The sequence below is a fragment of the Apus apus genome, chromosome 3, assembly GCF_020740795.1.
Source record: "Apus apus isolate bApuApu2 chromosome 3, bApuApu2.pri.cur, whole genome shotgun sequence".
Taxonomy (NCBI): Eukaryota; Metazoa; Chordata; class Aves; order Apodiformes; family Apodidae; genus Apus; species Apus apus.
Genome location: NC_067284.1, coordinates 100827856 through 100852036, shown reverse-complemented (window position 1 = coordinate 100852036; position 24181 = coordinate 100827856). Strand labels below are relative to the sequence as shown.

The 24181-nt window shown below is 42.5% G+C and overlaps 1 protein-coding gene across 5 annotated transcripts in view; it reads right to left on the bottom strand.

Moving 5' to 3' along the window:
- HIVEP2 (HIVEP zinc finger 2) overlaps positions 1–24181 on the bottom strand; it is a 138509-nt gene that overhangs the window by 79273 nt on the left and 35055 nt on the right. For all 5 annotated transcript variants that reach the window (XM_051613594.1, XM_051613596.1, XM_051613599.1 and 2 more), the window contains one exon: positions 23234–23339. The gene's annotated coding sequence lies outside the window, so the exon portion shown is untranslated. The remainder of the gene's footprint in view (positions 1–23233; positions 23340–24181) is intronic.

The following is a 24181-nucleotide window of genomic DNA, read 5'->3' as shown; positions in this document are numbered from 1 at the left end:
CATTTGTGCAGTAAGAACCCATCGTACACATAAAGTGACATTTCTCTAATTGGCATTTGCTGAAAGCGAGGGCACCCTCTGCAAACACAGTGGCTTTTTTATTGGCAACCTCTTTAATGACCTCACTCTTCCTAACACAGAATCTCCTTTCTATCATTAGAGAAGAACAAACCGCTCCTCACCACAGCCATAGTAATACTATAGATTTCCTATTACATATCAGTGAATACTACTAAAGATTAGCCTTAAAAGACAGAGTAATATTAACAGCCACCCTGTGAATTTGTTAAAGGAAAAGGAAAGTTCTGACCTTTGAGTCCATGTTTCAGTGCCTTTTGACACGCTTCAGAACAAAAGTTCAAGCTACATCTCATTTTAGTTTGTCACATCTTGTTGTGTGAAGAAGGGAGGAAAGAAACTCAAGAGAAGCCAGCTGGGCTGGCACTGCTTTCCCTTGCCTTCAGTCCTGCTGTGTCAACTGATGCTGGCACATGCAAAGCATTTCTCTGCTTCCTTTGGTTTTGTTTTTCCTTGGTCACCACCTTGAGCTCCTACCCAGCCATCTCCAACAGCTGGCTACCATGTCATGTAAAAGCTCAAAAATGGCTTAGAAAACTTTTATATCTGCACTATCTTGGCCAGCAGTTAATCCTTGAAGCAAATGTTAGTTACTCAGTGGAGCGCCTGCATTTTCTAGAGTCGTGGAAATGCCTCATTTCATGAGGCTGGAAGGAATGCACATGGCTTTGTAACATACCTCTAACTTTCCATTTCTACTACATAAGCATCTTGTTATCAATTTTTATAGGGAGGGAAAATTAGAAAGGAAATTCCTGGAAGAGATTACAATTGTCAAACAAGCTTTTGATATCTTTTACACAGCTGAAACATTATTTTTTTGGCAGCTCTGTCAAAAGTCAATGAGGGCTTCCTGGCTACAGTAGAAGAAATAGTACATTTAGTTCAACTACAAGCTGTACTTTTTAAAAAATCCATATGAAAACAGACTCATTATTCATTTTTCTGGTAAGACATATTTTTGCCCTACAGTTTCAATAATATTTTTTGTAAGACCTTGCAGTCTCAAGGAAGAACTGCAACTTAGAGCTAATGCTTTAATAAACTCTTGTTTATATTATAGTCAAACCAGAACAAACAAAATAAAGCTACAAATGACATTTTTATAGGAAGTCAAGAAAAAGATTCATGTGTCTGAATATTTTAGTTACAGTATGGTAGGCATGATTATTATTTCCTGTAAAGCCAAAGTGTAGCTTTAAAGAACTAGAAGAAGGCTACTCTGGGAATAGAGCATGGATATGGCTGGGTCTCTAAAGAGCAGCTAGATATAAATACCATACAGTTTTAATGCAAAACTCCCATTGAGTACTGCAGGAATTTTACAATGGAGTGATGGGAAGATACAGCCATGAAAAATCTCTTTGGAGTCTTCAAAATACCACCATGTTGGATTTCTGCAAGTGCCTCCCTTTGCGGTATAAAGTGCCAAAAACTTTCAGGAAGAATGTTTGAAGTGAGACAGGCAAGAAAATAACCTTTTTTAAAAGTGATCATAGCATCCACAAAATTAGATCAAAAAGGAAATGGCCAAAGTCTATTAGATCATGTCGTACCCAAATAAGAAAAGTCTATGTAGCATATCTTACAGGTTTTTGTCCAATTCAGTTTTGAGTTAACTCAAATTCATCAGCTCTTCTGGTTTCCATCAGGAGAACAGACATTCACTGTAATTATTTCTTTCCTGGTAGTTAATCTAATACTCCTTTTTTTCTTTTTCATCGTTTTACTCCTTTATACCTCTTTGAGACTGCTATTCCCTTCTATGTGATCTTGGCTTTGATGTTTTTACCACTGTGATATCTAATTTAAGAACAACTGAGGTGGAAAATGCTCATTCCCAAATTACAGACTTCCAGATTAGGATTCCTGGCTGGCCTTTGTATATGGACTTGGAATTCCCTGGAGGTTGGGAAGGAGTTTCACACTGCAGATTGACATCCTACCTCCCAAGACAGGGACAGCAGATTTCAGGACCTCATGAACTGCCTTTGTAGCTCCTCTGTCCCTGAACAAAGATGGTCACAAGTAGCACGCAGAGCAATCACATTTCAGAAATGTTCACCTCACTGCCTAAAATTGTAAATAAGTGTACAAAAAGGAAAGCAGCAGAGAGTCCATCCTTGAGCACATTGGAATAACTCTGTTAAAACAAAATAACTACCTGATACGGAATGTAATTTTTTAACTCACTTGCTATTATTTCTAACTAGCAGTGTAACAACTGGCAATTGTGCTTGAGAAAAAGAAAGGCTAGATGAGTTTCTGGAAAACTCCTCAAAGCTAAAGGCCTGTTTGCAAAGGGACAAAGTCATTACATGAAGCTGCAGACACTTGGCAAACTCCTCAGCAATCTTGAATTGGTGCCTTGTACTGCACTCATGTTATTAGCTATTGCAGTATCATGCAAACCCTTCAGGATAGTGATATTTTTGAAATACCACTATACTGTCATTTGTCCTGACATTATCAAGGCTCCTGGGGATGTCAGTGTGTGGCATTTCTTTCTCACTTCCTTTACACCAACTTTCTAAGCCAACCTGAGCACCCTGACAAGGGCCAAGACCTGCCTCACAAAGATTTTAACCTGAGCATGAAGGGAGTTTCTTCCCTAGTTGTTACCCTGGGGTATGGAACCTCTTTACCCAGATAACCCTGTCCCTTACCCACCTCTACCTCAGGACTCAGAGTGTTCTGCATCTGAAAGTAGGAGGCTGGTAGGGAGTGCTGGTGGCTGCGAGCAGACGGTCAGGGACTCTGAGCTGAGTCACCAGCAGCACACACCATTTGAGCTGTTTGAGGTCCTGCAGGAAAAATGCTCACTTTGTGGCGCTGAAAAGGAAATACTGCCAAGAGCAGAAAACCCTGCAAGAATTACTGTGCTGTGTATAAACAGAAGATGAAGAAGAGACTTTGCCACAGCTTACAGGAGCTGCTGCCGGACTGCTGACCCAAAAGAGGTGCCTTCCCATCTGCCACAGTCCACAGCCTTCACCTGCAATATCCTCCTTCTCCTTACCCATGTGCAAACAAAGGGTGGATTCCTTTCAAACTAACTAGATTCCAGGGTAACATTTACAAATCTATTAACTTACTGACAGCCTGGTCCTGGATCTCCAACGCTCGTATGAAAGGCCCTGGCTGCTTGCAAGAAGAACTGAGCTCATGAGCAAAGGTTTCAGGTCCAAGGTCATCAGGCACAGAGCGCGCAGGGAGAGCTGACTCCATTCATTCACATTATTGTACACAATAACGTCAGAAAGAGAGGAAGCTCTTCAATTATCTTAACCATTGGACTAAAACATGAAATACCACAAAAATAAAACATCAATATCTTTTTTTCACTTTTCCAACGTTTCTTTATGCTGTTTTCCTTATACTATTTCCCCATATTGCTTTTTTCCTCTCTGCTTTTTAATACTCCACTTACTACAAACATCAGCGATGTTTATGAGTAACTTCCTTACAGCAAAGTAATGTCTAAATGAGTGATGGCTAACCCATATTTCATCCACGACACCTGAAGAAACAAAACTCAAACAAAACCAATGAAACTATCCAAGCTCTTCCTCACACAGGCTGACCAAAATTGGAGTTTCCTAGTATCTAGGAACTGGTTCAACAATTTTAATGAAAATGTACGAAAACACAAAGATCACTTTGAGAGATTAAGTATTGATGACTGGAATAAGATTATCTTGAACTAACACAATCAAAAGACACCGTGTGCCCTGATGTAGTGAAATCACTAATTTGCCTCATATTTCATAACACTTTTACAACGTATAGCTGGCTCATAGTAGTAACATACCCCTCCTTGCACTAACAATTTTGTGAATGATTGAGCTGCACTGCCTGCTCCGTACTCCTCAGGTAAAATAGTGGTACAAGAAGTGAGGGTCATGGGCAAGATGAACTTCATATTGCCTTTCCTGTTCTTCCCATCCCAGGACATCATTTTATTCTCAGATATATTTAAGCACTGAGAGTACTTTGCTGAAACAATGCAAAACTATAAAAATAACAATGTATTGTTATGACCTTCAAGAACGTGCAGTCATAGATTTACCAGGTAGGAGACAAATGAGTTATATTTAATCTTTTACTTCATCTGAAACATTAAAAAAATTTCAAAATGAAGCCCCTGATATTCCCATGTCAGAGTCAGTTTCTGTTTTCACCTCCCAAGTATGGTAATTACAACCCTGAGCCCATTGGGAACCAGTTGCACACCAACATGCTTCAGCAGGGTAGGGAGAAGTTTGCTGGTGGAGTTATTACAAGATGCAGCAGCAGATGCTTTGACTTCCAGTAAATGTGCAGTATCCCTTGTTCACAACACCTTATTATTTTAACTACCAAGATGAAATATCTCATTAGCTGTTGTCCAGGGCAACAGACAAGATTTTGAAGGTGGTCATTGAATAGGCGAAGGCTCTTCCAGAAAAACAAGACCACAGTCATTATTCCTCAGTTCAAGCTGGGCAAGCAGAACTTGGTGCCTGCAATTAGTCACTGAAGTCAACAGGGCGTAGGCATACCGACCCAGGCATCCACCTGGCATGACTTCACTGCAGGGTCAGCACCTAAATTAGTTTGTCCCCATTGCAATGGCTCTGTCACACACACAGGGAGATACCTAAACTACCACATGTCAGTTTGGACTTCATTCCTCTGCCTTGCAGACAGCCCCAGTGACAAGCATCAGGAATCAGCAGGCAACTTGATAATGCTTTTTCCCAGGAAACAACAACTCTTTCTGAATTGTTTTGAAGGCCTGCAGAGTCTTTCTGTAAACTTGGTGATGCTGAACTTTCACACAAATGTTGTAAATGAAAGCTACACTAAAATCCTATCACTACCCTAAAATACAATCCCCCTAAAAATGGCAAGGGAAAGGAGGTCAGTATTAGCCAAAAGATGTTAATGGGCATAATGATTCCTAGAAAGCTGTGGCAAATACCAAATAGCAAGCTTTACATTTTCTAAGCACAGTATCCCAGGAAAATTCACTGAATTTTAATGCAGATGACTCAATATTGTTGTGTTTAACCTTTGACAGATTTTGAATTATATAACTAGTTTGTCATTCATCACAAAGTCTTATTTAAGTGACTGAAAAAAAATATGATACAGAAACAAAGGAAGAGTACACTTGTAAATCACAGTTCAATGAAAACCTTGTAATTCCCTCCTCTCCCTTGATCTTCACTTGTCTTCCTACTACTTCTGTCAAATGCAATTCCTAACCAGCACTCAGCTAGCCAGAGAGCAGATGAGGAAACTTTAGTCCCAGCACGTGTGTTGGACCAGGCACCTGTCTGCAAGGAATGGAAAGGCATACATAACCTGTATCCCTCAGAGCCAGGGCATTCATGCCACGACAACACGTACCTTGCTACAGGAGGCAGCTTTATGTAAGCACTGTGTCAGCAAAGGCACAGACATGGGTTAACTGGCTCCTGCAGGAAGCCTGGCTTCATTCATTAGCTACCACCTCTGGACTAGTTCACACAAAGGAGGAGGCACACAGATGAGTTAAAACAAAGTTTCTGTTTTCCTTCTGGAAGTGTTAAAGTCTCAAAATCCTGCAAAAACCCCATTCTGCTGTCACCTGAGTAAAAAACAATAGTAGGCACTCGAAGACGAAAGATCTGTGTGAGAGTTTGCAAGCCCAGCCCCTGCAGAGGGCTACCTGCCAACAGGAAGAAGTGGTGAGGAGGAATTTGGATCCAGCTGCTGTCCTCCCTCTGTGAAACAATGCCACACAATAAACAGCATTAAGGACTTTTTTAAAATCATCAATCACACCAAGAGCATCCATGTCTGTCAGTTTTACTCCCTGTTTACCCAGAGAAGGAGTAGAGAGACTTTGGATTTTGAGTTTGCAGAGAGCTGATCTCCTGCTTCCTATCACAGCTGTATCAGAGGGACTGAGCCTAGGAGAGATGGGAAGAACAGAGGGGCAAGAAGAACAAATGACAAAGTGCCTCACCATAGGGCTGACTCAAGCTGATAACTTCATCCCAGGTAACATTCACAAAAATTTCCTAGCTCTTTTGCAGCCCCATTTTGCTCGTCAGGTTCTGACAGAAAGACAGAGTGGGAGGAGAAAGGGGGCATAACTCAGTATCTGCAGTCCTTATGTTCATAATATAAAGTGCTGAGCACCACAAAATTAACTACAACCCCATGCTCAGGTCACTGTGGCAGGTGCAACTTAACCTTAAATCCACGTAGCCTACTGCACCTTCAGATTTAGCCCAGATAGCACCTGGATTAAGCACTCCAATAAATCCTCTCACTGCTCACAGGCAGTAACAAAAAGGGTTAAGAAAACAACCAGGCTGCAGCTGAAATTCCACAGCACTTCCCTCCACAGAGCTGCAAACTGCGTCTCCCTGGGATAAAACAAGCTGCCCTTAAGATCAGTCAGTTGAAGACACTGAAACGGCACTGCCACCAGCAGACACTATGGCTGGAGAGCTCGGAGAGTGAGAGCATCACGGCAGCTCGGAGGTCCCTCTGGCACGGCTGCTTCCCCAGCGTCCGGAGCATTGGATTCACCGCCTCGCAGCCGAGGAACCCCCCTCTCCTTCCTCCCCGCCTTGGCCCCCAGTGAACACCCAGTCTCTGGGTACTACCTGTGTTTATCAGCAGAGCCATCCCGTGTCTTCAGTCATTCAAGGAATTTAACAGCCTGGAAATTCCCGTTGTCCGTTATTTGAGGTCACAGATAAAAGCTAAACGACAGCCACGACTCCCATCAATCATAAGTCACTCACTGATAGAGTGTATGGTAGGAGACCTACTGATGTAAGCTAGTCACCAGAGAAAATACCCACTGATGACGCATATCCAGGCACAAAAATAGTTACAGGGCCCCCAAAGGGATTATTCAACAGCCTACATTTAGATATTCTTACAAGAGACCCGCAGTCAATTTGCTGCTATTAGATGGCTGGGGAACGTTGAAGTTTAAGTTTCCTCAGCAGACATAACCACAAATAGCTGGTTTAAATAAGCTACTGCAATTACAAGCTGTTTTGTAAATTTTAACACTGCATTATAGGGATTAAGTCTAAACAGAACCACTGGCTATAAAATGCTGTATAGCCTTTGCTCTTACTATTTACCAGTTCCTTCCATATATTAGCCAGCAATAAAAAGAACAATTTAAAATCAATTCACAGCTGCTCAGACTAAGTCCCTTGTGCTACCCAAGGCCAATGTTTATTCTAAAAAATATATCAATATATGTGAAGTGCGGTGGGATTTTTTTAGTGATGCTTCAATGCTATCTGGATCAACTTCTTTGTAAAATACTTCTGGATTAATTTTTACCCCTCTTTGGCATTTGCCTCTCTACTACTAATTAATTAATTAATTATAATAAAAACAATAACAATAATAATAATGATAATAGTTAATCTTTCTTGCACAAATCAAAACTACATAAAGTTATCAACAACATGCAAAATCAAGTATCATGCACCTGCTTCAAGCAGGGGCCAGAAAGATGACCCCCAGAGATCCCTTCTAACTTAAATTACTCTATGATTCTGTGGAACTGGATTTTTAATTTTTTGTTTTGTATTAGTATGAAGCTAAAAACATAATTGTCTAAATTAACCAGCCAGCTGGTAATCCCACAATACTCCTAACCCCTTCAACTGTTTCAGGATCCTTCTCATGCTCTCACAGCAACCAAATTTACCAGGCTATAACTGAACCTGCTAACACTGCTGATGGCAAAACCCTGACTGTGCATTTCTGGCAATATTAAAAACTTTATTTTTTTAATGAACTGATTTTAACATCAAAGCTCCCTTTTCAGAAGCAATGTTGGTGCTTAGGAGTCTAAAAGCTAATCAATTTCTATTGCATATTTAAAATCTAAATATAGGAAAGTATTTTATTACTCCAATGCCTACTTCATTGACAAACTTTTGGAAAGCATTACCTAGCCAAACAAACACTCAAGGATTTATAATGTTTACACTGTAAAGCAGGAGAAAGAAATGTCCTAGGCTACAAACATCTACCTCACTTTCTTCATCTGTGATAACATTATTAAAAATAACACTGAAAATTATTTTTAGCACAACTGTTTCACAAAGTCCTTATGTTTTTCTCATGCATATATATGCTGGCAGTCCACATGGCCTAATTTACCAGCCCTAAGAAGAAATATTCATTGGTGCCCTCTAGCTGATTATCCTAACCAATTTGCTGCTAACACCTTGTACCAGTCTCTCTTTTCTCCTCCTATCATTCCTTAGACTTTTGCTAGTGCCCACTCAATGCAATGCCCTGGAATAAAGCAATTCACTTCCTACAGAAGATGAGAGTCAAAGCATTCAAATCCCCTAGTGCTCTCAATTGTAGGAGTTCTTACAATAACACATACTTACTGAAAAATAGGAGAGGTGTAAACCTGTAAAATACCACGTCACCAAGAACTTGTGAAGCACCTAAATATATTTTTAGCAAGTCTGCAAATTCCATGGGAAAAATACAAACTCCAGTGTCTCACATGAAACACACAAAGCCCCTCACTCATTCAAACTGGGTATTATAATCCCCCCTGTTCTTAGGAGCATTTAAACAGTTTGTAAGACATATATTATGTTTTGCCACACATTCTGAAATCCATGTAATGTTAGTCAGTGATGGATCAGACAGTTTCACAAATCACAGCCCAGGATCTCTCTTTTACCATCACACAGCCGGAGTGAGCGGAGAAAGCTTGCCCCTTCTTTCACATCAACATCTGTCGAAGGCATGTGCGCCCCGTTCCACCCACTGTGTTCCCCTCCCCTCTCCCTCCAGCCCCTCTCTGCTGAGACTGCCCCTGGTACACAGCCCCATCACCACACCCCTGCACGGCTGTCCAAGCCACGAGGCAGGGATGCTAACACATACCCCAGACACCATCTCTAGTATGACAGGCAATGCAAAGGAAACCATGTCCAAATCCCAAACAGGAGATCCCCTGGCTGGAGGGAAATCCCTGCCGAGGAAGAGCTGTCCCAGGAGACACAATGCCTGTGGCATCCCCAGAACCAAGGGAGGAGCAGCATGAGGTGCCTGCCCAGGAACAGGCTGCCAGGACAGCTCTTTGGCAACTCCACCAGCGGGTGCATCTGCTCCAAGTCACATCAGTGGCTACCAGCCACTCAGAGGACATGAGAGGTGGGAAGGCTGTTTTGGAAGCAGAGTTAAAGCTGCAGGTTAAGGCTCTGTTCTCCACCTCACCCAGCTGTACAAGGCAAAGGCTGGCCAGAGCTGGCTGTCTCTGTGCATTTTGTGAAAGCCAATGCACCATAGCACCACATCAACCATTAATCAAAGTAGGAGGGAGAAGGGAGATCAGAATCTGAAGGTCAATATAAATACTGTGAGATTGACTAACTTTTAGGGCTGCTTTCATAACTCTCAGAAAATCTATTTACATCTTGATTGGGAAGAAAGCTGCAGCATACACTCCCTGATTCTGTGTCTGAACAGCAGCTGTAAAGCAGGAGCTGCTCACATGTTTGGAAGGCACCAGGCTGCTCCTGCCACATCCAGCTGTACTTGGAAAGTTAACTTACCACATGCCATTTGCCTCTTGAAACACAGAATGGGTTAATCCCAGCAGGCAGGCATTTTGGAAGTATCCTGGGGCTCCACTTCTTTAGCGCCTTATTACAACGTTACAGCTAATGTTACTTTCACATACACACACCCCCTGGGAAAGGACACCACACACTGGGTCAGTACTCATTAAGGGGATGCAATCCAAATCTCTACATCATTAAAAGACCAAGGGGTTATTTTTGAACAAGAAACAGTCACAATCCTTGTTCACATAAAACATGCATTTTACTCCACTTGGACAATAAAAGTTTTGGCACGGATCACTTTTCTTCTTTCTTTTTTTTTTTTGTTTTTACAACCAGCTGGAGGTTCTGTCAGTTCTCATACTGGAGACCTAGCACATGGCTGGTTTGTTAACCCAATTCTGAATATATAACCATTTCTAACTCCATCTGGAAAGGGAAACATGGAGAGTGACCTGCGGTCACCAGAAGTGGAGAGAGGAAAAGGACAGCCTTCACCATCAGCTTCTCAGTATCCACTCCTGATTACTCTGACAGGATAACATGGTATTCAAATGTGAATGACCACACACACACAAGATCTGATCTGCAGGTTGAGCATGCAGTTTCATGCTCTGGTGAGGTCAGTCCAATGACGAGCTGCCACCCAAGAGGAGGAGATGCTGCTTTACTTCTCCCTCCCTCAAGCCAGCCATGTGTCCCTGCCAGCTCTAGAGTGTGCCTGTGGCAATGAGAAGCCAATCCAAGGTGCTAACCACCAGAAACCCCTGGCCACCCAACAGCTAGCTGCCCACCCAACTACTCATTCCAGCCCATCATAGGCTCAGGCAGGCAGCCATGGAGGATGGGAAGCAGAAGCAGCCCCTCCACGATGTGAAACCACAGCCAGGGCAGTGGAAAACCCTTCTTCAAACCCCAACCACCTGCTCCATCCCAGTTTTGGCAGTGCCAGAGAGCTGAGGCTGCAGCAGGAAAATCCAGCCTTTCAAAGTCAAGGGGTGTTTCAGATGCTGCTGAACAACTCCAGTGAGGACCCATCAGGTGGCCAGCAGAACAGGGGAGCAGGTGTCAGGGGAGAAGAGGCGAAGGTCCAAACCACCCCATGCAAAGTAGAGAGCCCCACCTCAGCTGCTGGCAGCCTGCCTGCCAGCCCCCACCACCAACCCCCATCGAAAGTGGAACTTGCCACTGGATGGTGAATTTAGCTCTGCTGATTTGCTTATTAGGCCCATCCAAAACCAACTATCTCCAATGTTTCAAAACTGTTGATTTCTGATATTTTTCAAAATATTTGTCCAGTTTTTTCCTTCACGCCAAACTACACAGCTTAAATCCATGAGTCCTTTCCTTTAAAAGAGGTGGCTTCTTTTCCTCTTGCAAGATTTTTTTCTTATTACTCAACAATCAAGGAAAGCAAGCAAGGATCAAACTCAGAATATATTCTTCAAGAATAAAATTGATTGATAAAAGCACAACTACCAAATCACATTGCTTCACCTTTCCTTTTTTTAAAAACAAACAAACCAAACAAACAAAAAACAAGAAGACCACAGATACAATATGAAATCTTATAGAACCTCTCTAGGGATTTCTCCTTAAATGACCTTCGCTCATTAGTTATATTCAAATCCCTCTCTTCCTGGGACTCCCTCAAACCACAAGCTACAACTGTTATCTTTGGAATACGTTAAACTAGGAAGAAAGCACATTACCTTGCCTATTTGACCTAAGAGGAGGAGAATTTCTCTCTTTGCTCCTATAGGACTGCCTCCTGAAATGAAAGGCTTTGGGTTGCTCATGCTTACGCACTCATAAATTTTACTCTTACTGACATCTCTTCTTATGAAAAGTTCAAAAGTTCAGGTTGCAACAATTTGATGTCTTAGCTTGCTGCACATGCCTCCAGGTTAGTTAATCAAGAAATCAGAGGACTCCAACACATGGCAGTACATATACCACATTCAGTAATACGAACTGTTGTTCATAAGCTTAAACAAAAGTACCAACCTACACTTATTTACTATTTTAATTATTTACAGTATACATAAGCAGCGTATCTGTAAGAAGTTAGACTTAATCTCTAGCAGACTTCCTGCTGCTGGGCTGCCAGTGTCTTGGTGCAACTGTGGCCATTCTTAATTAAATAAATAATTTACCCTGGAAGATCTCATTGAGTGCCAGCCACAAGCGCCAGGGCTGGGTGAAAATAAATCACTGCTGGCATTGTGCCAGGACTCCTTCCTAGAATCTACGGGAAATGGTGATTTCCCTACAGCGAACATTTTGCATAACCATTTTGCACAGTCTAATTGATCTCTGCCATAGCACAGCAGTAAAACCCCCTCCATTTCCATGTATTTTAAGAGAGTACTTTGTGTTCTGTTGACTTTGTTCTCTCTATATTTGGCTGACTTTTTGCATCAGTTGTGCAGCTTCTTGTACAGAATCATTTGCCTCTTTTTCTCTTTTTTTTTGTTTTCAGTTCAGGGTTAAAGTCCTCCTCATTATCATTTATTGTTATTTTGCTGACCCAAACCCATCCTTCAAAGATGGCAAGTTACTGCTTTGAGTCTACAATCACCCCCTGCTTTGATTTCCATCACACTCCTACCAGCTTTATCAACCAAACTCATTACTTCCTCCTCTACCAATCTACTCATATCTGCACACATACAACCAGCTTTTAATGTTTAACATTTACTGCACTGTACTGCTATTTAGGCATTTTCATAACCACAGAAAAAAATGAGGAAAATTCTCACTTTGCGCTGTGACATTGATCTATTTTAAAATCCATTGCAAGAGCCCACAATAAATATTATGGTGTGACTTTACCTGACAGCAGTGTAAACATCAGCAAATTTTCATGGGCAATCACAGGCATCTCAATTATCCAAATACTGTCTCAGTTATCGAAAGGGCAGCCTGACCTACTGTATGGTCAATGTCTTTCTATGCGCTAGTGATTTTAGAAAATCTACACAGAAAAAAGAAAGTCCTTGGGTGCTCCTTCATAGAAAATTTCTCCTGAGATGTTTGCATTCAAAATGGAATATGTGAAGTATTTGCCCCCATGCAGAAATGCTCAGACAGTTTGGGGGTCTGGGCTCACCACCACGTGCCCCATGCCCCATCCTTGGTCACCCTGCCAGGTCAGACTTCAGTCATTGTTCCTCAGTCTTTGAAAAACTTTGCTTTTTCTTGCAAAGTTTGGTGATCAGCATGCAACACTTGTGATACAACTCACTGACATATCAAGAAAAAGCCAACCCCCTCAATGGGGATGCCCCACTCAGGAAATAATGAAGAAAAAGGATTCTCCTCTGCATCCCATTTACCCAAAGGCACATAACCTCACAAGTGCTACCAGGACTTCACAGGTCTCAACATTCTGCTCAACCATCTACCACTTTCTGGCCAACTGGCTGACCCAGAAAAGCAGAAGAGACAGGACGGCTGCTGCAGGGAGGAAGGGGTGAGCACAGCTTGTGAACCTGCACGCCTCTGTGTGGGAAGAAGTCACTTGCTGGGCACACAGAGCATCAGCTATGGCTTGCCCTGGAACAAGCAATGCAATGGGGGTCGGACCACAGAGGTCAGGAGAAGAAAGGAGAGGGAAGAAAGAGCACACCAAAGGAAAGAGCTTTCTACATCTGCAGTTAAGTCCCCTAAATTTCATTCCTCCTTCTGGTTCCCCAGTTTCCAAAAATAACATATACAAAGGCAAGAACTGCAGAGGCAGGGAGCCTTAAAAGAGCTGCAGTTGGAAAATACAAAAAGGTAGCAAGGGAATTAAAAAAAAAAAGACATGCTCTTTTTGGAAAAGAACAGTGACATCTTTTAGCATGGAGACATATAAGCAGGGATGTAGGTCGGGAGCTGGAACCAGCATCCATGGGGTCTAAGGTTGTGGGGCTGGTGCAGGCAGATGTCACAGCAGAGCATTCAGAGGGGACAGGGGTTGTTCAGCCTCTCCCCAGGAGCCTGACAAGGCTTGGGATGGCCTTGGCTGTTCCTGCCCTCACGTGCTGCAGCTCAGCTAATGGCTTCTGTTTAAGGAACTACACATTTTGTATGTCTGGTATCAGAAGACGCCTGACATTTTCCCTTATAAGTAAAGGCGCCTTAATGTGAAAAACATCTCTTAATGACTAAGAAGAGAGTCAACAGCAAGGATTTGCACCCAAAGAATCCAGTTCCTCCCACATCAAAGTAACCTCTTGGAAAACCGATTATAAACAAATTAACAAACAACTATTGTGTCTATCAAACATAATTGTTCTGCTGCTGGAAAAGAATTAAGGATTCACAGAGCCTGAAGCAAACACTGAGGGTTAAATCTGATTCCTAATTGCTGGACTGGACACCAGTGAGGTGAAGGAAGGGGGAAAAAATCCTGTCGTGGAGAAATGGATGCCCTGCTTCACAGCATCTGCAGAAAGGGTGATTTTTCTCTAACATCTGAGAAGTATATTTGGCTACTGGTCATGGGATTTGGGGTTTCACAAACATCAGCTGTTGTATTTTAACCTCAAACTGGCTTTGATTTCAGGTGATTTAGTATTGTATTATAGCACCCCACAGCCAGAATCAATTTTGTGCTTGTTTTCCACTGATCAAAATAAGCAAGTATCAGCATATCTCTGCATAATTACGGTGCAGTACAGGAACATCCCTACTCACTGAACCAAAGGCAATGAGATTGTGCACAGTCAAAAGGTCTGTTTCCAACATTTCCCTCTTGTGCCTTTTCAGCACTTGTTTTCTCTATAGTAGGAAAAACTATGGAGGTCTCCAGATAAGCTCAGGTCCCATGCTTTTACCATAAAAGCATTCATCTTTATTGTAAATACTACCACATGCTGCAGAGTATTCAGACACAACTGCCCAGTGAGAGCCATTCCCCTTCTACAAAAAAACACACTATTCAAACGCATGTGTCTCCAACTTTGCAGACATTCCTATCTTCTCTCCTAGACAATAAAATACCACTAAATTTCAATAATTCCACTCTCACAAGTCCCGAGAAAATTGGTGGCTGGCTGTGTGAGGAGGACAGCCAGAACAATACCCTGAGCTCAGGCCTTGGGTGTTGCATGGCCACCTTGGCAGCAAGTAGAGGTGTGCAGCCCCAGCCTGGCCTGGCAGCCGGCAGCCTCCCAACTCCTGCCTTCTGCCAGCCACAGAAAGGAGGTGGGTGAGAAGTTCTGGAAGTAAAAAATGTCCACAGGAGAACACATACTGGTACTGCTGCCCACAAGACAACCTATTTCAGAGAAAGGGTATTTCTCACCTATGTGGAGGAAAGTTTAAAAATATAACACAAGTACAGCCCAAATGTTGAGAAAATAGGAAGCAGAAATTATTTTGAGGTTTGGGGCTTAGGGCAGGGTTTAAAACTCATAATTCCTTATCCTTTTATTTTATGCTTAAGTAATGATTTTCAAATGGCACAGTTAGTGGTGCCTGTGAATTATTCCACAGTAACCTTCTTCAGCCTCCTATCACAATGAAAATCACAGCCATCTGAGAAGACACTCACTGGAATGAAGTGGGCCAAGCCATGCCTCCTCCAGAGAAGCAGCAAAACTGTTGAGGGAGAAGCATTTTTAGGAGAGAAGTTTAGGAGAGTGGGAAGGCGACAATTTCCCACAGCCTTAGCTGCTTCTCCCAGCAGAGCAGAGATTGAGAAGGAAAAACACCACAAGACTCTTATCTTCTTCAGCTTGCCACAAAAGAGGGGTGTATTTTTCAGCAGGATCTGGTAAGTCTGACACTGAACTTAGCTGAAGTGACATGAAATGTTAATGTTTAGGAACAAGGTAGGTGGAGAGGAGGAGGAAAGAAGACATTTGTTACTTGATATAAAATTCATTCAAAAGCTTCTTTTCACAGCCAGATCTAAAATTTCCATTCAGATATTTATTTCTGGTAGCCTAGATAGCTTGAACAAGTAGAAGAAGAGGGATCTAGAGGGAGCCCTTATCCCTGTCTGCGTGGTAACAGCCCTTCCTCAGATACCTTCAGAGAGAACTTGGCATGTTTTTCTGACTGCCAGTCTTCAAATGCAGGATGGGTAATTTTCCTCAGGGATATTCATACTGGCTGCAGGCTTCCAGCCAAGGTGCACAGAAAAGATCTGCTTCTAACCACCCATGCTAGTGTCTGCAGCAGCCTCCCAGTGTGTCCCTGCTGCTCCCCACCAGCACCCCAAAACCTCCACATGGAGAACATCATAAAATCTTGATGCTATAAACTTATTATTCATAATTGGCTGGACTACTGTATGAAATTAATCTGTATGTTTTCTGTATTTTCTTTGGTCATGTCAATCTGAATTCTCTTTCCTCATAACTCTGATATCCTCTCCGACTTCAAGGGGGGTTTTTTTGCCTTTTTTTTTTCTTTTCTGGTTTACATTACATCTGAGGAACAGCTTTTCCCTTATAGGCACCAGAGCATCATCTCTTTCCTGTGTTGTGCTCTTCCCAGCCCCCTGTTGTTCCTCGGCTTGCCCTTCTGCCTTTATTGTTTCCTCACTCTTCCTGTCCTTCATTTCTCTCATGCTTTTCTTCTTTCTTTGATGTTCCTTTAGGTGCTTTCTCTTCATCCTTCCTGCCAAGCTGAATGAGGTGCTCCACAGGGAAGGTTTGGAAGGTTATGACAGGTCAGGACACCTACACAGGAGTCCTTCACCTCCCTTACTATGCTGTTAGCTGCAGTGATCCCTCCTCTTCATTCAGAGTTGTATGCACAGTCCCTTTGTCAAAAGTTGGAAAAATGAAGGTGTCACATCATTTTGGAAGCATATGTTAGTACTTAAGGAGCTGCAGATGTTTTTTTCTGTTTGTTTTGGGGGCCTGTGCAGAAAGAAGAAACCACAACAACAAATTTGGGATAATGTCAAACACAGAACCAGCAAGTGGGTCAGGATCCCCAGTGCTGCCCCCCCTCAGAAAGTGCCTGTTTGAAAATGATACCTTCTTATTTTGACATTCTGCTATCCCAAGGGTGAAATCCACACCTTTGCAAAATGCTAAAACAAAGTAATTTAATAATTTCACTTGTATTTATTCCCTTAGAAAAGCTTTACTCATGTTGCGCTGCTCTCCTGAACAGGGACAAATTTCCCCTGACCAGAATCTCAGAGATCCCACTTGAATGAAAGCAAGCCTTGTTTTCAAGGAAAAAATATTCCTGTTAGTAAAAAAAAAAAAAGATACAGATAAGAGAGACATGAATTTTATTCCTCCTGGCACAGCAAGAGGCCAGTTGATCAACTTCCCACTGCAGAGCTATATTCTCTCCCCAGTTACAGAGAAACCCCACTGAGATCCATAGGCCAGATCCACTGATGCAGTCTGGCTGCTTTGCCTGTTTCAGCAATGCAAAGCAGCTGTAAATCCAGTTTAATTTTCTAGTTCCTGTCAGCTTTACCCTGCCAGATTAGCACTGCTGTTAGCCTTGGAAATACCAACATCTGGAGGTTCCCCCACTGCCCAGTCTGACTTTAAACCTTGGAGATCTGCAATTCATCCACCCATCAGCACAGCTACCCTGAGCAAAATACATTTGTCACAATCCTCCACCCTATATTCTCACAGCCAACTGAGCAGATCAAACAAAATTAACTTAAATGATCAGCTCTCAGTTATTCCCTGGCTAATTGCCCAGTTGCTCCGGAGGGTGACTCCTGACCCTGCCTGGGAGCAGGTGCTTTCCTGGTGCGAGTCTGCAAATCTGAGTTGGCTGACAAAACAAAATATGCTGTTTCCTCATACTTTTGCATTTCTTTGGATGTCAGGAAACAGAGCTCAGCCTTGTTTCCTGCTCCGCAGCCAGGGAAGGCGGGGGGAAACTAGAGGTGGATGTAGAGAAAGGCAGAAAGAGGGCAGATCAAAAAGATCACAGAAAAGAAGATTTTAAAAAAACACCAAAAACAAACAAACAAACAAAAACCAAAACCAAAGAACAAAACACTGCTTCATTCTGCTCTGTGAAGCAGTACCTCGGAGAAAAAATACCCTCCTCCCCCCAAGTGCTTCTCTCCAGGGATATACAACAGTCTCAGGAATTAATAGCACTTTCTTGCAACATTCAAGGATTGCTGCACTTAGTCTTACAAAAAAACAAAACAAAAACCAAACAAAAGAAACCAGTAACAACAAAACAGCCTCTTCATTTGCCTCTTGCCTGAGAAAGACACATTGAAATAAGAAGCAGAGAGAAATGGGAAAAGCGAGTAGATTCATGTCAGTGCTGATTTTCTAAGAGCAAAGGCTTTACTTTATATAGAAATACATGGGAAACATTCGGCATGCTTTATTTTTCCCCAGCTCGCTCCCAACCCCTCCCTCTGCATGCATTAATACATACACCTTAAGCACTATCAGGCTCTTCGTGTTGCCATGGAACTGAAACCTTTGCAGTTTAGATGGTGATGTACGCCAGGAAGCATACTGTTCTTACACTTCCTATCACAGAAGCAAAATCGCTGCATAGCATTAACTCCCTTAGTATTTAAGGTATTCAGTGTCTTTCTTGTCTGCTCGTTTTCACACCGAGTTTGTTTTTTCTATCTTGCCACATGCAAATTAAACACATTTGACATAGCTATTCTCATCTTTGTGAAGTCAATAGCTCACACGCTGAGCACATTATAGAAGGTCCACAAGACTACAGACTTTCCCTTTTTAATAAGAGGCTGTTTTCAGGCATGCAGTAGCTGAGACAAGGCCTGGAGGAAGTATACACATATGAAATATTTGTGGATACAGCAAAGTATTATATATCAAGGTAGCAGGTTTTTGAAACCTCATTAACATCTTTAGTGCTAACCCTCTTGATGCTCCTTCTGAATATTCTTTTGTACTGGTTTGTCCAGACAATCAAATTATGGTATAAAGCTCCTGCAGCAGGTGCCAGATTTTTCCACATGTTTTTTCATAACCTAGGCTGGTGGGCTTTCAGTGGTAAGCACAGCTTTGGGCACTTCAGTTAGAGAAAAATGTAGTCAGTACAACTCTGTGTCATCTAAAGATTCAGCCTATAGTGATTATCTTTAGCAGATCTCAGCTTTTTGCCAAAGCTTCTGAAAATGGCTGTACACACACTGCTAACACACAGATTTTAATGTTCAAAGCAAAAACAGGGTACACAAATATCCAAGTTCATTATAAAAAGATTAGCATAATAAGTAAATAAGCAAGCAAACAAATAACCATTCATGTACATGAACATTGGATGTGTACCTGCAGAAACAGCTGGAAGCCAGTCCATGGTCTGAAGCCAGCTTGAGGCTTTTTTGTCCAAAGTTAAATATTTGCATAGTATTGAGCTTAAAATTAAAGCATTTACTGAAGAAATTTGCTGACTTGTGTACACAAAAAAAACAAGAGGGAATTTAGCTTCCCTGCACACGGGGGCAGATTCTTGGGATGCCTTCTCAATCCCATGAATTCCTGGACAGCAGAGAGACTGACAGACTACCAACCAGGGAGTTCCCCTCTCGCCTTCCAGAGGATTTTGTTCGAAGCCTGGACAGAAAGGCAATAACCCAGGTAGTTAATTTATGAAGAAGGCGTTTGTTGCTTAGGTGCCTGCCCCTCGACCACCTGGTAACACTCCTTCCTTTTAGCTTTGTCCCCAGCACAGAAAAGATCCATTCACCCAGCTCCTCCATCCCAGCAGGATTGCCCCGTTCCTGTGTCACAAGCAACCTCCTCCTGGGCAGCAGCTCTGGTGGCCAGGCCAGCTGGCCAGCTGTTGGTGAGCCTGGGCAGCTCTTTGCCCCAGGAGCATGGACTGGAGACTGCTCACAGAGCGGCTTTCTGAGGCAGGGGTTGGCCTCCAGCATCCCCCCCACTTGCCAACAGAAGAGACAAAAGCAACACTGCCTCTCTGTCTGTCCATCCATCTGAGCCAGAGAAAAGCAGCTGGTCGCCTGTTCCTAGGCACTGGTGGGTGCACTCTAGACCCTGCCAGCAGCAGAGCCTTCAGCTCCCCTCTCCTTCCCTCTGCCAAGGGAAAGCCATGTTGGCAGGATGCATTCCCTCTCCTCCGGTCAGCTGCAGGGAGCATCTGACGGCCGCACATCCCCACTGCTGCATCCATTACCTCAGGTTTACATAAGGATCTTGCCATCAGTTTTCTAGTTACAGGAAAATATATATTGTGCTGTGATGAAAGGCCAGTGCAATGTCAAGAGCATTAAAAGGACCCCAGGGACTGATTAGAGTCAAAAGGGAAAGATTTATGATGGCTAATAAAGTTAAATCTGCCAGAGTCCCACTTATTCTTTCCAATTGCAGGTAACCAGATCTTATAGGAAAAGTTATTAAAATGTTTCAAGTTATTACTGTCCCCCTTGAAAGAAAGCTTATGTTTTGCCATGAAGCACCTGGCCAGAAGAGAGCCTAGCTCACCACAGCACCTACACTGACTCTAAGGAGGAAAGGAAGAGGGGACACATCCCCTACCTGCGCCTTGGGTGAGCAGCAAGGACCTCGGTACCACTAGATCTCTTCAGCATGTGTGTAACCTAAAGGGCCCCCAGTGGGTCTGCAGCCTGACCACGGCTGCCAGGCCAGCCTCCCCTCACCCACTGGGACATGGCTGGGACCTCCACCATCAAGCACCAGACTGCACCTCAGCAAGGGCCAAAGGCAGATGGGGAGGGAAGGCAAGCTTCCCCCTCTGTCAGCACTGCACACCCACTTGGGAGAAAGACAAAGCAAGGGAGGAAGTTCTTGTCTCTCATTCCCAGCCTGGCATCATATATGCACCTTCAGCTGAAGAACACAACCTAACTGGACTCCATAGAACTGCTTTGAAACTTGTTTTAAATGCTTTATAATCTAAAATGCCCAGAAGTTCACCTAATCTTACAAGACATTAATGATTTTCCACATTGGGATAACATCACTGAGACAGGGCAAAATAAGGTGTAGGGCCACATTTTTTAAAAATTATTGAGAATTTTGTATCCATATCTAAATTCTATGCACTTCATTGGATCTCAAGTTTTCATTTTTCTACCATGTAATAATCACAAATACATTATATATGCCCTTTCCTTTCTGTCATTCTTTCACAATATTACATCAAATTTAATTTCCTGTGGAAGTGTGTAATCTTCTCAACTGCGGCTGTCTCAGAAGTTTTTCTGTAATAAGCAGAGCCTCATCCTCCAGCAGGCTGATCTTTCATGAGCTGCACTCCTGCAGATCTCTTTCCTGAAGCATTTGCAATGCTATATGAGAACTGGTGAAAGAGGAAAACCAAAATAAAACCCAAAAGGAAAAACAAACTTGAAAATCTTCACTTGCTTCTGACTTCTGCATTCACTGGTCAAAAGAAATTTCATTTTCATTTGGGTAGATGGCAAATCCATCAAAGTTATTACCACATATCAAAAGAAGCCTCACAAGGTGAGACAGAATCCCTTGCCCTACACTTCATTAAAAGCATGACAAGGAGATGCCTGCTTGGTGTTTGTGCCCAGGGAACACAGAGATCTGCAAGTGGTCACCACTCTGACAACTGCCTCTGCCCATCATCTCCTCTCCCCTCTCTGAGACATCCCCTCCACCGGCAAAATGCCACATTCCACCAAAAAAGTGAAAACGTCAACCAAGATGCAGTCATGCTTTCCATGACGAGACACGTGCGACAGCAGGAAAGCAGACCAGCTGGTCTGCTGGGTCCTTTCCAGACCTCTGCCCGTGCAGAATGCAAAACTCATCTTCTGCAGAACACCTTTCCATTACCGATGCTCACACACACACTAAAACAACTTATTTACAAAAATATGTACCAACAAACAATTCTGAAGATTTACAATTAATCAGCTCTAAAGAAACAAGAGCAATAGAGATTATTTATTTTATATCCATCCTAAAAAGGTGCTTAGATATGGATGATAGAGGAGACATCTGAACATAGATGCTTAGGTTTCTGCATAGAAAAAGTCTGCAAAGGGTCAGGTTAATGGTATTTGGCCAGCAGGGATTAAGGAGGGTGGCTACACAGGCATGCTAGAAGCCCTGCCAGCACAAGCAGGATCAACTCTCTCTCACTTTGGTGGGAGACGTCACTTCCTGGAGCTTCTATTTGAACTGACCAGAGTCAAGCCAGATTTGGAAACCTCTTCATCATTCAGCACGCAAATCACATGAGTTGTGAACTACTCTCCCAAAACATTCTAACCTCACCAATGAAGCATGATCTCTTTCTCCTCAATCCCTGTAAGACCTATACCTTGCTTTCCATCTCGCAGCACTGACGAAGCAGCAAATCACACACATTTCTGAAAAATATTGTCTTCAAAATTATATATAAAAATATACTGCATTAAACCCAGATACATCCTTTTGGAGCAGTCATTTCTCCTCATCACTTCATAAGTTCTGAAGCTAGACAAGATTTTTCTTTCTTTGAGTCTCTTTTATGCTATTTTGGCAATCCATTTCCTTGTAACTTTATTTTATGCTTTTATCTTTCATATTTAATCTCTAAAAAGTGGCCAATCAGCAAAACAAATTCCATTCAAGGAACATTATCTAAACAAAAGTCTCAGGTGATGTGCGCAGTGCAATTCTACTCCCATCAGCATGGAGAAACATTTTTCCACCAGCTTCAGCCTGAGTTGCTTCAGGGACATAAATCAGATGAAGATGCTCCATGCTAACAGTTATGTGGTGTGCTACAAACTGCTTCAGAATATAAAACAGTGATGTAACCACACTTATAAAACCAGTTTGCTCATGGTTTTACAAGACCTAAGTCTGTTAATTTCAAGCCAGAGCAGTAGAAAAGAAAACCATGTCAGCTATCAATGACTATACATTTTTGGCCTAGTAGGCCATAAATTAAATAGTCTCCTTTCACTAGATGTGGGTCTCAGTTTCTGATTCCTTATACAGCACGAGGAAAAAAGGATCAATATATGGATTTAATTCCTATTGAAATCTTGGTCAAAGACGGTTGGTGATGTAAAGCTACACAACAAGGGAGTAACTGCCATCATCTGGCTGCATTTGGTAAAATGGAGTTAATTTACACTTCTTTAGGGATTCACTGGTGTGTGAAATTAATCTAATTTAGACTGACCAGAAATTGAAAATGGAATGAAGGAGAAAAGCAATTAAAGACCTTTCCAAAATGCAAAACCAGTACTGCTTGAAGTGCAACCATACACTTAAAGTACAGAACCCTTCATGCTACTGCAACCACACCCTCCTGTTTGAGAAAGAGAATAATAGTCTGTAAATCTACATTATCACCACTGCACTGGTATAAATTCATCCAAAGGAAACATTAGTAGAATGTTTCTACTAATATCTGTAAATAAATACATTTTCAAATTAAAACAGTTTCCTATTCTGTACACAGACCAGGCCTAGCAGATAAACATCTGCTGGAAGGGCTGGGTGTAATTGATTGTACATGTGGCTTAACATGCACTTCAATGACTTTTAGCACCTTTGTGTTATTGTTACCATGATGTTCCAACAAGCAATGGTTAATGTAATATGCAGACATTCACATACCGAATACTTATGAATAACTGGTTCCCAGAGATGTGGCAGTGATAACATTGTCATCGTACGATGCAAAGTAGCTCGCTGTAGATCACATCTCAGAAGAGGGTCCCACCTGAAAACACAATAAATCCAGATAGTAAGTTCATCAGATTCAGAGGTTTACATTGAGCTCTGCTAATATGTTCTGTTTTCAAGTATTTCTCTTCTACATTAACAGGCTCTGTGCTCCTTCCAGGCTTACAGAAAACATTTTGTTGTTCACAGTGGCAAGAGAGTGTGTCCTGCTGTAGCCAAACTGTTTTGGCCCACTGCTCCAGACCAGATTTCAGGTGTGCTATCAAAGCAAGGAAAACTAGTTTTCAGCGTTAATGCAGCAGCTGTAACTGTCTGGCAGACAGAAACAGAATTCCAGATTTCCCATTCATCAGGTCCTTGACAAGCACATACATCCTTCCACCAGTGCATCACCACTTTAGATCTAGCCTTCTTTTCTGTTTTGTTTTGTTGGGGTTTTTTTAACATTGAAAGTCACTAATTTAGAAGAAGATACAACATTGGAGCTTCCTCATGACCTATTCTCTTGAGACCAAGGGGTCTTCAGAAAGTGTTTATTTCCTGTTGGTGACTACAATTAACCTATTTATAATCATTCAATCATTTAATGATAGGTGAGTCAGTTTTTTAAATATTTATATATGACACCAAGCTGGGTGGTGCGATCAATAAGCCAGAGGGATGGGATGCCATCCAGATGGACCTGGACAAACTAGAGAAGTGGGCCCAGGTGAACCTCATGAGGTTCAACAAGGCCAAGTGCAGGGTCCTGCACCTGGGCTGAGGTAACCCAAGATATGAATACAGGCTGGGGGAGGTCACCCTTGAGAGCAGCCCTGTGGAAAAGGATCTGGGGGTACTAGTGGATCAAAAGCTGGACATGAGCCACAGATGTGCAGT